At 38.8% G+C, this 16,827-nt stretch overlaps 1 non-coding gene across 1 annotated transcript; it reads left to right on the top strand.

The window, feature by feature from the left end:
* The first annotated feature begins 8,537 nt into the window (after nucleotides 1–8,537).
* Nucleotides 8,538–8,644, top strand: LOC120365639 (U6 spliceosomal RNA). The gene has a single exon (XR_005580525.1). It is a non-coding gene; the product is annotated as a U6 spliceosomal RNA (small nuclear RNA).
* The last annotated feature ends 8,183 nt before the right edge of the window (nucleotides 8,645–16,827 follow it).

Here is a 16,827-nt window from a genome sequence, read left to right as displayed (position 1 = left end):
TGTGTGCAAGTATCTTTTTCTTATAATGACCTCTTTTCCTGTGGGTAGATACCCAGTAGTGGGATTGCTGGATCAAATGGTAGCTGTGTTTTTAGTTCTTTAAGGAATCTCCACGCTGTTTTCCACAGTGGTTGTATTAGTTTATATTCCCATCGGCAGTGCAGAAGTGATCCCTGTTCACTGCATCTACACCAATATCTATTTTTTTTATTTTTTTGATTATGGCCATTTTTGCAGGAGTAAGGTGGTACCACATTGTGGTTTTGATTTGAATTTCCCCAATCATTAGCAATGTTGAGCTTTTTTTATATGTATGTTGGCCATTTGTATATCCTCTTTTGAGAATTGTCTATTCATGTCCTCAACCCGCTTTTTGATGGGATTGCTTTTTCTTGCCAATTTGTTTGAGTTTGTTGTAGATTCTGGATATTAGTCCCTTATAAGATGTATAGATTTTCTCCCACTCTGTGGGTTGTCTGTTTATTCTGTGACTGTTCCTTTTGTGGTGCAAAAGCTCTTTAGTTTAATTAAGTCCCAGCTATTTATCTTTGTTTTCACTGCATTTGCTTTTGGGTTCTTGGTCATGAAATCCTTGCCTAAGTCAATGTCTAGAAGGATTTTTCCAATGCTGTCTTCTAGAATTTTTATAGTTTCGGGTCTTAGAATTAAGTCCATGTTGGTTTGTATATAAGGTGAGAGATGAGGATTCAGTTTCATTCTCCTGCATGTGACTAGCTAACTATCCCAGCACCATTTGTTAAAAAGGATATCCTTTCATCACTTTATGTTTTTGTTTGCTTTGTTGAAAATCACTGCTTGTAAGTATTTGCGTTTATTTCTGGGCTCTGTATTCTGTTCTTTTGGTCTATGTGACTATTTTTATACCAGTATCATGCTGTTTCGGTGTTGAAATCAGGTAATCTGATGCCTCCAGATTTGTTCTTTTTGGCTTGTGGCTACATGAGCTCTTTTTGGTTGCATATGAATTTTAGAATTTTTTTTTCTAGTTTTTTTGATTATGCCCCTTCCTGGTTTTGGTATTCAGGTGATACTATGAAGAAAGAAGGTGGTATTTTAATGGGAATTGCATTGAATTTGTAGATTGCTTTTTGGCCGCAGGTTCATTTTTAACAATATTGATTCCATCCATCCATGAGCATTCGATGTGTTTCTATTTATTTGTATCATCTATGATTTCTTTCAGCAGTGCTTTGTAGTTTTCCTTGTGGAGGGCTTTCACCTCCTTGGTTACATATATTCCCAAGTATTTTAATTTTTCGCAGCTATTGAAAAGTGGTTGAGTTCTTGATTCGATTCTCAGTTTGGTCACTGTTTGGTGAATAGAAGAGCTACACTGATTTGTGTACATGAATTTTTGTATCTGGAAAGTTTGCTGAATTCTTTTCTTAGTTCTAGGAACTTTCTGGAGGAGTCTTTAGCATTTTCTAAGTAAACAATCATATCATCAGTAAACAGCAACAGTTTGACTTCCTCTTTACTGATTTGGATGCCCTTTATTTCTTCTCTTGTCGGATTGCTCTGCCTAAGACTTCCAGTACTATGTTGAAGAGAAGTGGTAAGAGTGGGCATCCTTGTCTTATTCCAGTTCTCAGAGGGAATGCTTTCAACTTTTCCCTATTCAGTATGATGTTGGCTGTAGGTTTATCACAGATGGCTTTTATTATATTAAGGTATGTCCCTTGTATGCCAATTTTGCTGAGGATTTTAATCATAAAAGGATGCTGGATTTTGTCAAATGCTTTTTCTGCATCTATTGAGATGATCATGTGATTTTTGTTTTTAATTTTGTTTATGTGTTGTATCACATTTATTGACTTGCATATGTTAAAACATCCCTGCATCCCTGGTATGAAACCCATTGGTAGATTATCTTTTTGATATGTTGTTGGATTTGGTTAGCCAGTATTGCGTTAAGGATTTTTGCATCTATGTTCATCGGAGATACTGGTCTGTAGTTTTCTTTTTTGATTATGTCCCTTCCTAGTTTTGGTATTCGGGTGATACTGGCTTCATGGAAGATTTGGGGAGGATTCCCGCTTTCTCTATCTTGTGGAATGGTGTCAATCAATTTGGTACCAATTCTTCTTTCAATGTCTGGTAGAATTCTGCTGTGAATCTGTCTGGTCCTGGACTTTTGTTGTTGGTGGTGGTAATTTTTCAATTACCATTTCAATCTCACTGCATGTTATTGGTCTATTCAGGGTATCTAATTCTTCCTTATTTAAGCTAGGAGGGTTGTATTTTTCGAGGAATTTATGCCCCTCCTCTATGTTTTTTAGTTTATGCATGTAAAGATGTTCATAGTAGCCTTGAATGATATTTTGTATTTCTGTGGTGTTAGTTGTAACATATCCCATTTTATTTCTAATTGAGCTTGTTTGGATTTTCTCTCTTCTTGGTTAAGTTTGCTAATTACCTATCAATTTTATTTATCTTTTCAAAGAACCAGCTTTTTGTTTCATTTATCTTTTGTATTTTTTTGTTCGTTTCAGTTTTATTTAGTTCTGCTCTGATCTTGGTTATTTCCTTCCTTGTGCCAGGTTTGGGTTTGGTTGGTTCTTGTTTCTCTAGTTCCTTGAGGTGTGACCTGAGAGTGTCTGTTTGTCCTCTTTCAGACTTTTTGATGTAGGCGTTTAGGGCTGTGGGCTCTCTTCTGAAAACCACCTTTGCTGTATCCCAGAGGTTTTGATAGGTTGTGTCACTATTGTCATTCAGTTTGAAGAATTTTTAAATTTTCATCTTGATTTCATTTTCAATCCAACGATCATTTGGGAGCAGATTAATTTTCATGTACTTCCATAGTGTTGAAGATTCCTTTCGGAGTCAATTTCCAGTTTTATTCCACTGTGGTCTGAGAGCATGCTTGATGTAATTTCAATTTTGTTAAATTTATTGGGCTTATTTTGTGGCCTATCATATGGTCTAGGTGGGAGAAAGTTTCATGTGCTGTTGAATAAAATGTATATTCTGTGGTTGTTCAGTAGAATGTTTTGTAAGTATCTGTTAAGTCCATTTGTTTCAGGGTATAGTTTAAATCCATTGTTGCTTTGTTGACTGTCTTGATGACCTGTCTACTGCTGTCAGTGGAGTACTGAAGTCTCCCACTATTACTGTGTTGCTATCTATCTCATTTCTTAGGTCTTTTAGTAATTGCTTTATAAATTTGGGAGCTCAAGTGTTAGGTGCATATATATTTAGTATTATGATATTTTCCTATTGGACAAGGCTTATTACCATTATATAATGTCCTCCTTGTCTTTTTTAATTGTCATTGCTTTTTTTCCTTTTGTCTCATATAAGAATAGCAGCCAGGCACGGTGGCTCACACCTGTAATTCCAGTGGTTTGGGAGGCTGAGGTGGGCAGATAATGAGGTCAGGAGATCAAGACCAGCCTGGCTAAAATGGTGAAACCCTGTTGCTACTAAAAATACCAAAAAAAAAAAAAAAAAAAAAAATTACCTGGGTATGGTGGTACACACCTATAGTCCCACTTACTCGGGAGGCTAAGGCAGGAGAATGAATCACTTGAACCCAGGAAGTGGAGGTAGCAGTGAGCCAAGATCACACCACTGCACTCCAGCCTGGGTGACAGAGTGAGGCTCCGCCTCAAAAAACAAACAAAACAGCTACTCCTTCTTGCTTTTGGGGTCTATTTGCATGGAATGTCTTCTTCCAGCCCTCTACCTTAAGTATATGTGAGTCTTTATGTGATAGGTGAGTCTCGTGAAGGAGGCAGATGGTTGTTTGGTGAATTCTTATCCATTCTGCAGTTCTGTGTCTAAGTGGAGTTTTGGGCCATTTACATTCAATGTTAGTATTGAGAAGTGAGGTAGCCATTCATCATGCTGGGTTTTTTATTGTTGTTGTTTTCATTGTATTTTTGTTTTATAGGTCCCATGAGATTTATGCTTTAAAGAGGTTCTGTATTGATGTGTTTCCAGGATTTGTTTCAAGATTTACAGCTCCTTTTAGCAGTTCTTGTAGTGGTGGCTTCGTAGTGGTGAATTATCTCAACATTTGCTTGCCTGAAAAAGACTGTATCTTTATTTATGAAGCTTAGTTTCACTGGATACGAAATTCATGGTTGATAATTGTTTTATTTAAGGAGGCTGAAGATAGGACCCCAATCCTTTCTAGCTTGTAGGGTTTCTGCTAAGAAATCTCCTGTTACTCTGATAGGCTTCCCTTTATAGGTTACCTGGTACTTTTGCCTCACAGCTTTTAAGATTCTTTCCTTCCTTAAGTTTAAATAATTTGATGACGATGTGCCTAGGTAATGATCTTTCTGTGGAGAATTTTTCAGGTGTTCTTTGAGCTTCTTGCATTTGGATGTCTAGGTCTCTAGTGAGGCCAGGGAAGATTTCCTCGATTTTTCCCCCAAATATGTTTTCTAAACTCAGATTTCTCTTCTTCCTTAGGAATGCAAATTATTTTTAGGTTTGGTCATTTAACATAATCCAAGACTTCTTGGAGGCTTTGTTCATATTTTCTTATTCTTTTTTTTTTTTATCTTTATTGGATTAATTTGATCTTGTCTTCAAGCTCTGAAGTTCTTTCTTCTGATTGTTTGATTCTATTGCTGAGACTTTCCAGAGCATTTTGCATTTCTATAAGTGTGTGTGTTGTTTCCTGAGGTTTTGATTGTTTTTTATTTAAGCTACCTATTTCATTGAAGATTGCTACCCTCATTTCTTGTATCATTTTTTTGACTTCCTTAAATTGAGCATCACCTTTCTCTGGTGCCTCCATGATTAGCTTGATAAGTAACCTGAATTCTTTTTTCAGGTAAATCAGGGATTTCTTCTTGGTTTGGATCCGTTGCTGGTGAGCTAGTGTGATTTCGGGCGGGATGGCGGGATCAGGGTGGGGGGTGTTAAAGAATCTCATTTTGTCATATTACCAGAGTTGGTTTTCTGATTCTTTCTCATTTGGGTAGGCTCTGCCAGAGGGAAGGTCTAGGGCTCAAGGCTGTTGTTCAGATTCTTTTGTCCCACAGGGTGTTCCCTTGATATAATACTCTCCTCCTCTTCCTAGGTGTGTGGCTTCCTGAGAGCCATGCTGTAGTAATTGTTATCTTTCTTCTGGATCTAGCCACCCAGTAAGTCTACCAGGCTCTGGGCTAGCACTAGGGATGTCTGCACAGAGTCCTGTGACGTGAACTATCTGTGGGTCTCTCAGCCAGGGATATCAGCACTTGCTGTAGTGGAAGTGGCAGGGGAGTGAAATGGATTCTGTGAGGGTTCTTAGTTTTGGTTGTTTAATGCACTATTTTTGTGCTGGTTGGCCTCCTGCCAGGAGGCGGCGCCTTCAGGAGAGCATTAGGAGTGGTAGTATAGAGAGGAACAGGCAGTGGGCAGGGTGGGTAGGGAAGGACCATCAGGTGGGGCAGAGTTAGGCATGTCTGAGCTCAGACTCTCCTAGGGCAGGTCTTGCTGCAGCTGCTCTTGGGGATGGGGGTGAGGTTCCCAGGTCAATGGAGCTGTGTTCCTAGGAGGATTATGACTGCCTCTACTGTGTCATGCAGGTTGTCAAGGAAGTGACAGAAAGCCAGCAGTCACAGGTGTCACCCAGCTCCCACATAACCACTCCCACCATGCCACACCCACCAGCACCAAGTCTGTTTCCAGGCACTGGGTGAGCAGGGCTGAGAACTTGCTACCTGCCTCCCAGCTGTGAAAGTAAATCGGGCTTTTGTGCTTCCCCAACCTCTGGAGTCTGCACACTGGATTCATTTCCTCTCCCCAGATTCTGGCCAGGAGACTTCTCAATTGGTTCCAATTGTTACAAACTTCAGCTGCAGGTTTTCCCAGTGGCCTTTTCCCAGTGCCTCTGGCAGCCTTCCTCAAGCACCCCTGTGAGGCAAGGCAGAAATGGCTTGCTAGGGAACCCAGCAAGCCCACAGGGCTTTTCCCCCTGCTTTTTCTACCCCTGTATTTTGCTTGGCTCTCTGGATTGACTCAGCTCCATGTAAAGTCAGAATCTTCTCCCATGATCTAGATCTTCAAGTTCCCCAGGAGGGTGTGTGTTCAGGAATGGATGATCCCTCTTTCCCACTTCCACAGTTTGGGCACTCACAGTATTTGGGGTGTCTCCTGGGTCCTGCAGGAGCAGTCTGTTTTCTTCACAGGGTCTGTGGGTTCTCTTGACTTTCCTGATTTATTCTTGCAGTTGTTCTGGAGCAAAAGTTCCATGATGCGAATCTCCACACACTGCTCTGTCCGTCCAAGTGGGAACTGCAATCTAGTCCTGCCTCCTGTTCACCATTATCCCCCCCCCTCAAACCACTTCTATTATTGGTGAGGAAACTGAGGCTCAGAGAGGCCAGGGAACTTGTTCAAAGTCACAGAGCCAATCAGCAGAGAACCAAGTCTATTCTCTAGACTTCTTGACACAAAATTCAAGGTCTACATGACAGATGTTAACATAACATCAGTTTGCTAGAGAAACAGAAATAAATTCAGTTCCTCTAACAAAAACCAAGGATTCAAATACATGAACCACAGAGAATACAGTTGTATTATTTTTAACCATTTTCGTTTTTTTCTTCCTAGGAAAGTAGTATACATTCATTGTAGGAAATTGGAATTAATGAAACATAAAAGAAGACAAAAAATCAACTGTAAAGAGATACGTGCTATAAACAGTGTGTGTGCATGTATGTATAGATACATGGGCACAGAGAGAGTATTTAGGTGGAATTTATATATTTTATATACATATATACACACATATGTAGAATATATTAAAAGTAATTTTAATATATGAACTATAGAATACATGGAATTTATATCTTATTGTTATCTTAATAGTATTGTATATATTTATGGGGTACAAAGGTAATTTTGTTCCATGTATAGATTGCATAGTGGTGAAGTCAGAGTTTTTAGTGTATCCATTGCTAGAACAATGCACTTTGTACCCATTAAGTAATTTATCATCATCCACCAATCTTCTGTCCCCCCAACCTTCCTAGTCTCCAGTGCCTATCAGTCCATATTCTCCTCCATGTGTACATGTTATTTAGCTCCCACTTATAAGTGAAAACATGTGGCATTTATCTTCAGAGGTCTGAATTGTTTTGTTTAACATTTCTTTAGTGATCAAAATACCCAGTTGATTATGAGTAGTTCATAAGAATCCATCTTTAGAATTTTCTTACTGTTTCACATTTGTTTCCAACATTTTGCTCTGGTGAATAAAGTAGGAGGGTAAGATGTGAGGTTTCAGTGACATATAGGAAAGGCCAGGGTAGAATACCTAAGAAGGATCTCTGGGCAGCCAAGGAACTAAAGGGCTGGATCCCACTGAGACTATAAAATGGGAAGGGGAAATATCTTGGGGGTGTGGAAGTCCCCAAGAAAAACACCATTCACAAATTTTCCCAGGCATGGTTCAGTGTATGAACATGGCAATTCCAGAAAGAACACAGAGGTTCATCCAAGGCCCACATATTTACTCTTTTCCCTGTGTCTCATGACTCTCAGAGAGAAACTGCTTTTCTAGAAGACTTCAGTCAAGTCTAATAAATCTCTACAAAGCTTCATACATCTTAGGAAAACTCAATAGAGACAGATTCCCGAGAAGAATTTTTGAAAGATAATATATCTTGTTTCTAAATATTATTAATCAGTGCCTGCTGTTTCATCTGAACAAAGCCTTTTTTTTTTTAGTTAAATGCAAAAGAATTCTCTCAGATAATGATGGATGATCTATTTACATCATATGAAAATGAAAGTATATTGTCTCTAACCTAAAAGGCTATGTTTAGGCTGCTCAGCTAAAATGTTCTCTAGTTATAAAATATTAATACAGTAATTTTCCTATGTTTTGCCCTTTCAACAAGTTTGTAATTGTAAGAGTAGTTTTCTGAGTGGACATTATATTTGTACTTTACTAGTTCAACCATTCCCCCAAGTAAATAGCAACCTTTCCCAGTAGGCCCTTGTTCAACATGATAATTTTTATTTTTTCTTCTATCTAGATTTTAGAAAGGATTTCAACAATTGTCTTAAGTAATAAAGCTTCTTTTAAAATTATCACTCAGACCTTAAAATGGTCACTTTAATTATATTTGCTTTTTAAACCTTTTCCTTATTTACAACATTTCTGAAAGATGTCTCATTTCAGATTTTGGATTAAAAATATTTATTCAACAAGAGAATTCACAAAGATTCAATGATTCAGAGCTCCAGTGAAATAAGACAATGCTTCTTTTCTGCAAATTCAGGCATTCCAATGTCAAACTTGGGTCGAAGTGGAGGGACCGAATTTCCTGAGCAGTTGGTAAAGGCAGCGTTCAGATACCTCTGATTGCAGAAGAGGGTCCCATTTTGCAAGTTTACCAGTGAAGATACCACTGCCCTCTAAAAGAATTTCAAGGACATTCCTTTCTAATATTTTTACTGGTGTAATTCTAGAAACAAACCTTCTGAGACAGTATTTCTGAAACTGTGTGCTGTAGGTCACTATATCACTGAGATGATAATAATTGCTTCCCAATTTAAAATAAAACAAGGTGCTCACTTCGGCAGCACACATACTAAAATTGGAATGATACAGACAAGATTAGCATGGCCCGTATGCAAGGATGACATGCAAATTCGTGAAGCATTCCATATTTTAAAAGAATAAATAAATAAAACAAGATTACCAGTTCAAATAACTTTTGGAAACAGCTAAACAAATCTAAGTAGTTTGACGTGCTAAAGTACATGCTGAAAAGAGAGCTAAGGGAAAAGTGTTTTCCAAACTTATTTGGCCATGAACTCTTCTGTCAAGGAAAAATCATTACATCCCAATGAAGAATTTGAAGCCACTGAAGCAGCTTCAAAGGCTTCAAAGGTAAATTACCCCTTCTTCTATGTCCCACTCCCTTAGTAGCTCTTCAGCTCTGTATCCATCATGAATTCACATCAGCAGGGGCTCACCCACCTGCTGGACAGCCTTTTCGAGTGTAAAAAAGTGTTACTGTTCCGTTTTCTAATTTCCACCAAGGCCAGGTAGCTGCTTCTACAGGTTACTATGACTCTTCTTTGTTCCATGGCACTATTTTATCTCTGTATATTTCCCCCAGCTGTTTTTCTCACATACACATATATTTTGAGTTGAAATCAGTGGAATTTTTTTTGTATAATTTGATTTCCTCTTCCATATTTTAAAATAGTAATGGTTACTTCCAACATACACTTTGTTTCCCATCAGGAGACAGAGTAAAGTTAAATGAATAGTGAGCTTCTTGCTGTGGCAGAGGTGGGTGAAAAAAGAAACCTATTCCACAGCCAGACATCTACTTCCACCCTCTTCTACCTCATAGTCCTAAACCTTTCATCTCTGTCCCCTGAACCCAGAGTACAGGTCTATTGATCACTGAAGCCTTACCCAGCCTGGAGGAAGACTGAAAATATGATCTGGAACCTCAACAGTAAATGACCTGCTTTCCCTGGATCAACGGCACCTGGAATCCAAATTAAAATGCAGAGGAAAGTAAATCTCCTATGTAAACTATGCTTTTCACATTTTTTCCCACTGAGCCTCCTTTGACCTGTGCTGGCCAGTAATATGGCATCCAAGAGAGCACCACTCTCCTGCAAGGTCACTAACCACCAGGCCCAACTCCAATTCCAGAGGGTTCTAGGGTGGCCAATCACTGAGAAGTTTCCCTAGACTGTGAGCGCTAAAACCGGGAAAGTCCTTTACAAAGTGGGATTGGTCTGCCTGTTCTCAGCCAAATAGTCTTTGGCAGCAATCTTTCCCAGTAAAAGCACAGAGTCAGAGTAGCAGAACCTCCTTTCCTGTGATTCCTGCTTAAGCAGCTGGAGACCGGCTAAGACTCAGTGACTGGTGAGGAGTCTGGCTCCTCCCTTTTCTGCCTCCTCCCTGTCAGTACCTCCAAACTCTCCCCTAAAGCTTCCTTTTTCCATCTCCATGCCCCTCCAAGTCTTGGTCACAAGTGTCCCATTTTTGTTTACTATTTTGGTCATCATGCCTCATTAGTATCTTGTTATAATGAGGAGAGCTACCTAAAGACCTTATCTCCCTGCAGTCGGGACAGAAGGCAGCACAGTCAGATGCGCCCTAGGGTGGGCTGATATATGTTTCTTCTCACAGTAACCCCTGTGTGATCAATGGGGCCAAAAAGTCCTCTTGGTCTGAAAGAGTTCCTTCCAGAACCGCCTTGCTGTCTCACAGCTCCTGAATCCACCGTTCCGCATGTACACAGAGAAATATTTAGCTATGTTCTACCAACAGATGCTTACTGAGTAGAGAAAACACAGTGCACATCTATATCGACTTCTCTCTATCCATTTCTTTCTCTCTTGCTGTAGCAAGTCTCTCAGAAGAAGGCAGGAACAGAGACTTGTGGCAAGAGCAAGATTTCGATAGGACAAGTCACAGCTCTTTAGTAAACAAGAAAAAGAATCTTAAAGATTAATGAAAGTTGCTGGAAGGAAAATGGTTCAGACAGGCTCAGATTCCCAAGACTGCTTCTCCTGTTTGGAGGTGAAAAAAATCAAAGGGACAAGAAAGATGACTTTACATGAAAAGAACTGATATTTCTAACTTATTCTTTCACGACAACTTGTGGCATGCTCTTTCAGCCATACATGATACTTTTACAAGCTTGATAACATTCAAGTGGTTTATGATTAAATTGCTATACTTGAAATAGTAAGATTTTATCTATGTTCTGAGCTTAATAACTCTTTGGTTAGTTAAAATATTTTCATTCCTCGAACTTTAAAAATCTGAGTTATTATAAAAGACACAAGAGGGAAAAAAAAAAGATTAAGTTTGTACTTTGGAGAAATTTTTTCACTTCTCTGATCGTTAATATTATCAACTTCCTTGGAATGAAAGATGCAAAGTATTGTTCCTGGGTGTGTCTGTGAGAGTGTTACCAAAGGAGATTAACATTTGAGTCAGTGGACTGGGAGAGGCAGACACACCCTCAATCTGGTGGCGTGGGGGGCGAGGGCACCATCTAATCAACTGCCAGCATGGCTAGAATAAAAGCAGGCAGAAGAACATGGAAGGATTGGACTGGTTTAGTCTTCTGGCCTCCATCTTTCTCCTGTGCCGAATACTTTGTGCCCTTGAACATCGGACTCTGGGTTCTTCAGCTTTCGGACTCTTAGACCTACACCAGCAATTTGCCAGGGGCTCTTGGGCCTTCAGTAGCAGACTGAAGGCTACACTGTCAACTTCCCTACTTTTGGGACATGGACTGGCCTCCTTGCTCCTCAGCTTGTAGACAGCCCATTGTAGGACTTCACCTAGTGATCATGTGAGTCAATACTCCTTAACAAACTCTCCTTTATCTATACATCTATCCTATTAGTCCTGTCCCTCTATAAAACCCTGACTAATACCCTTAAGCATGGCAGGTCCATGAGGAATTAGAAATAATCTGAAATAATTTTGCTTTTTGTAAAGAGAAAGTTAAGTTTATTCCAGACTAGATTGACCATGTTTTATCAATATGTATTTTTAAACTATGAATATATATATATATATGTATATACACACACACAAACATAAATTTGGTATTGAGATCTAAACATGCTTCCGTGACAAAGTAAAATTTTTATACTCTTTAATGTTCGAATCCCTTTCATAAAGATATTAAAAACATTAAAAACTATTCTACATCAAGTGATTCAGTGTCTATCTCACAAATAAAATACTACTAAGTCAGCAGTCTGTTTTACAACTTTGATTTGCTTGTCCAAAGCTTTTTAAAATAATCCTGTCATTTACTTATGTTTATACCTAAGATCTAAAGAGTATGAGCCATATATGAGGTAATAATACTCTTTTTAAAAATATATATTAGGATATTTCTTTTGCAAGTAACAATTGTATTCCAGCTGATTTATACCATAAGGGATTATATGTTTTATAAAACTTGAAAAGCTAAAGTAAGAAAGTTTTTAAGAAATGTTTGACTTAGTAGCTCAGTGAAGTCACCCAGCATCCTGTATTTTTCATCTTTTGCTGTGTCTCTCACGTTTTTGTGTCATCCTAAAACTGACGTCATCCTAAAGCTGACAAAAGTTTGGTTTTGCCCAAAATTGGATCACATAGACGGTATCTTTCCACTGCGTTGTGTGAGCTTGTGTGAAGTGTGGCAAGGGTAATGTGAAACTATCTTTCCTGCCTTCCCCCAGCAGCTTCTTATTTCTGTGCTACACTCAAAGTGCTTTAATCTCTTACCTGGATCCCTTAGCTCTTGCGGAGGTATTTTTGTGCATGGATAGTTGTTCAAATTGATGTTTTTGCAAGAGGGGAGAGCTGGGAAGTCTTATTTTGTCATCTCGCTGACAGCACTTGCTGGCATTTTCCTTTAAAAAGCAGTTATCTTCATTTAAGGCATATCATATTCTCCTGAGGCTTAGGGGCCTAGAGAGGGGCAATCGTTTCCCCTCTGGCCCACTCCTCCCACCAAGTGTGGTAGCAGCTCCGGGTCCTTCCTACTGTGGGTGTGCCACCTGGAGAAATGTTGCAGAACAGAATCTTAGTGATAATTGACTTCCTACAGATTTCCTCCTTTGGTCAGTGCCATTATTGTATCTATTAAGTGTTATAATGTAAATATCTGTTGGTCTCTTTCTCTCAGTTTGGATAAAATGAAAATTGTGTTATTGAATAGTTTCATTATTGAAATATATAGTTTTGTTACTTATTACTTAAACTAGGCTAAGAAATAATTATTCAATGGAATTCCCAGGGACTTTGTTGAGATATTTTAAAATACATACATATATACACATCAGACATATATCCATAAATACATTTTTCTGACTTTCTTGAAAGTAAAGTTTTTCCTCATAAGTATCTATAGTATCTTTCTTCAATTTCAACTTTGTGTATATCCTTAAACGTTATTATCGAGGTCCTAGAGCTTTTCTTAAAAGAGTTGATAACACTATAAAAAACTTCAACCGAAACCCCATAAACCAGGCGTCCCCAAACTTTTTACACATGGGGCCAGTTCACTGTCCCTCGGACCGTTGGAGGGCCACCACATGCTGTGCTCCTCTCACTGACCACCAATGAAAGAGGTGCCCCTTCCTGAAGTGCGGCAGGGGGCCGGATAAATGGCCTCAGGGGGCCGCATGTGGCCTGCGGGCCGTAGTTTGGGGACACCTGCCATAAACTATCACAGATTCTACACAACCAGTTGGAATTAGTTAAGTTTTTCTCTGGGTTATGAGCATAAAAGATTCATTGATTCAGTGTTACACACCCAATATTAGATTACAAATTTGCATTACATCTCAAACTTTACATTTGTGAACTGAAGTTGTGAATATTAAAAAGTAATTGGGAAACATGGTTTACACATTTCAGCAGAGGTGATGGAGACATTTGGGTAGATAGTGTGCTTTCCCATGCCAGTCACACTTTCACCCAGATCCCCCCAACTCTCTTACAGTTCCCAGCCAAGATGTCTATCATATTCAGTCATTGCCACACTTTCCCCCACCTTCTGCATTTTTGAGCCCCACCAGATCTCCCTGATTCTGCTCCTTTGCTTTGGCTTAAGCCAGAATTACTACTGGACCCTCTCTGGGACTTAGTAATAGCAGATGAAGAGCGCACATGAACATAGGCATTGTTGTATTTAACAAAAATTGAGATGGAAGGCAGGGTCTCCCTGATAACACAGAGGGAGAACAGTGTTTAATGAAAGTCTAAATGTTGGGAGCCCAGGAGAAATGAGATTGTCTGCTTTGCCCATTTCATGGTCTAAATTTCACTGTTTCTAACCAAGGGGACTTTTGGGTGGACATATTATGAAATCATTCCTTGAAGTATAACTTACTGTTTATCATGATTAAAGTAAACAACAAAACAAAAAGCATAATTAAGTTTAGCCCAAAACCACCTTAAGCAAAATGGTAACAAACAGTTGGAGAGTGGCTTGCATCAGAAACAATTAGGCCTTATTAACTCATACCAATTGTTCTGCCTGACCTATATTTTATATAGTAATGAAAGAGAGAGAGAAAAAGAAATTGAGACGGAGAACTGGACTCTGTCTCCATGATACCACAGCAAGAACTGCCTCCTTCTACATCTTTTGCTACCACATGAGAGATGTTTGTGGAAGAACAGAGAGCCAAGCTGCTTCTGTGGCAGAATGAGGGTGCAATGCCTACAGCTGCTGACATTTCCTTGAGTGGCGCCTGGTCACCCACAGAGACACTTTTGCTACACCCTCCCTTCCTAGTCCTTAAATGGCTCCACATAATAAATCATCCAAAACCCACAAGTTACCACCGATGGAGGAGGGGTGAGGACTGTAGTGAAAATAAAGACGTAGGTATATCCTTAACATTATTATCAAGTTTCTGGAGCTCTTTTTATTATTTATTTTTTTTTTTTTTGAGACTATGTCTCGCTCTGTTGCTAGACTGGAGTGCAGTGGCATGATCTCAGCTCACTGCAACCTCCACCTCCTGGGTTCAAGCAATTATCTTGCCTCAGCTTCCCGAGTAGCGGGGACTACAGGTGTGCATAACTATGCCCAGATAATTTTTGTATTTTTAGTAGAGACAGGGTTTCACCATATTGGCTAGGCTAGGCTGGTCTCGAACTCCTGACCTTGTGATCCACCCACCTAGGCCTCCCAAAGTGCTGGGATTACAGGCGTGAGCCACCACACCCAGCCATGGAGCTCTCTTTAAAAGACTTCACAGCAAGTCTCAAAACCCAGACAGTAAATGAATATAAATATTTTTGTCTTATAAACTTCATTTGTACACAATTTACCTACAATAAACTGCATCTATTTTAAGCACAGAGTTGGGCCATGTTTGATGAATGCTATACACTCATGTATCCACCACTAGATCCAGCTCTAGAGCATCTCCATCAGCCCAAAAAGTATCCTTGTGCCCTTCCCTGTCAATGCCCACAGGATGATCTTTTAGGTCACATAATGTTTATTTCCACAGTTTATTTATTTATGAGACAGAGTTTTGCTCTTGGTGCCCAGTCTGGAGTGCAATGGTATAATCTTGGCTCACTGCAACCTTAGCCTCCTATGTTCAAGCAATTCTCCTGCTTCAGCCTCCAGAATAGCTGGGATTACACACATGCACCATGACACCCAGCTAATTTTTGTACTTTTAGTAGAGATAGGGTATCATCGTGTTGGTTAGGCTGGTCTCGAACCCCTGACCTCAGGTGACCCACCCACCTTGGCCTCCCAAAGTGTTGGGATTACAGTTGTGAGCCACTGCACCTGGACTATTTCTGCATTCTGAATTAACATTAAAAAAAAAAAAAAAAAAAAGAACCTGTTTACTTGCCAGCAACATTTAGGTCTTCAATTCTTTGTGTCAAATCAGATAACACTTCTCTAAGCATAGGCTTAGCAGACTAGCTACTAATGAGAAGCTGCTGCTACAAAGCTTCCAAACCTGGCTAACATTTGAAGTGCAATATCCACCCCAAAATATGATTCAAGTAGGGGTGTTTGTTCTGAAGTTTGAAAGGTCTTCTACCAAAGCTACATGGGTAAGAGGGCTGGGAGATAAAGGGAATAAAAATAGAAAGAAAATAAGACTCTACTAAAAAGAAAAATCACATTTAACTATTTATGTAAAATTATATGTTTATATATGGAAATTGAATGTAACATTTAAAACATAAAAATAGTTACAGTGACCTTACTGTATATCTTACAAAAATTTTAGAACTCTCCTGCTGAATAGCCTTCAAAACATTTCTCGTTTTGTCACATCAAGTAATTTTCTCTTCCATCTTAAAAAATAAAAACATACTTATATCTAAAATGTATGATTGACTGATGAAAATCAAGTCTGAGATTTGGAGTGAAAAGTGCTTTCTCAGTCTGAAGCTGAACATTCTCCTCCAAAAGTGCTTTCCTGCATGCTTCACAGAGCATCACAGACCAGACTAAATTCCCCGCTGCTGCTTTCTAATAGATGCAGGGAGTCGGGCAAGTCAAGAATCAAATCGGAATTCCTGATTTGAAACATCTGTCTCTGTCAGCTAGGATCTGAGAAAGCATTCCGGAATTTGCAGAAATTTTCAGGCTGTTCACTTCAAGGCAGGCTGCAGTTAGAAAATTCTTGTGATTTCTATCATGACATAGCAAAATGTTAAGACTGGTATACACCATTCGAAAATGAGAAGATGACTGAAGTTTTATACAAACAGTGACAATGGTAAGGAACTTGAACACAAAAGTATAATTGTACAACAAAGAAAGAGTTGTCTTTCAGTCATTTTTTTAAATATAAAAAAATTCATACCAATAAAAATACAATAAACTGTATATAACATTTTGTATCCTGAGTTTCCACTTAGCACTGTAACATATACATTTTCCATATTATAAATAATAAATATTTTTTCATGGTTGGTCATATTATAACTAAGTCTTTCAGAAGTAATACTTTTCAGATTTCCTAGTCTCAGGCAATAATGCTAGTTCCACGTTTTGGTAATTTTAACACTGTGATGAATACATTGATATATGTCTTCTTCTGTATTTTGGGTTATTTCCCTAGGACATAATTTTAGATATGTAATTACTGCATTTGGGTATAAAAATTTTTCTTGTTGCATATATTTAATTTACTTGGCAAAAATAAAATAATCTCTTTTAGAGCAATTTGACAGTATGTAACAATATCCTCACAAATATTTCTAACTTTAGGTCCATGTATTAGTCCATTCTCGCACTGCTATGAAGACTGGTGATTTATAAAGAACAGAGGTTTAATTGACTCACAGTTCCACAAGGCTGAGGACACCTCAGGAAATTTACA

This window comes from Saimiri boliviensis, chromosome 1 (genome assembly GCF_048565385.1).
Source record: "Saimiri boliviensis isolate mSaiBol1 chromosome 1, mSaiBol1.pri, whole genome shotgun sequence".
In the NCBI taxonomy this organism is placed as follows: Eukaryota; Metazoa; Chordata; class Mammalia; order Primates; family Cebidae; genus Saimiri; species Saimiri boliviensis.
Note: the sequence above shows the minus strand (reverse complement) of the source record. Positions and strands in the feature narration are given on the sequence as shown.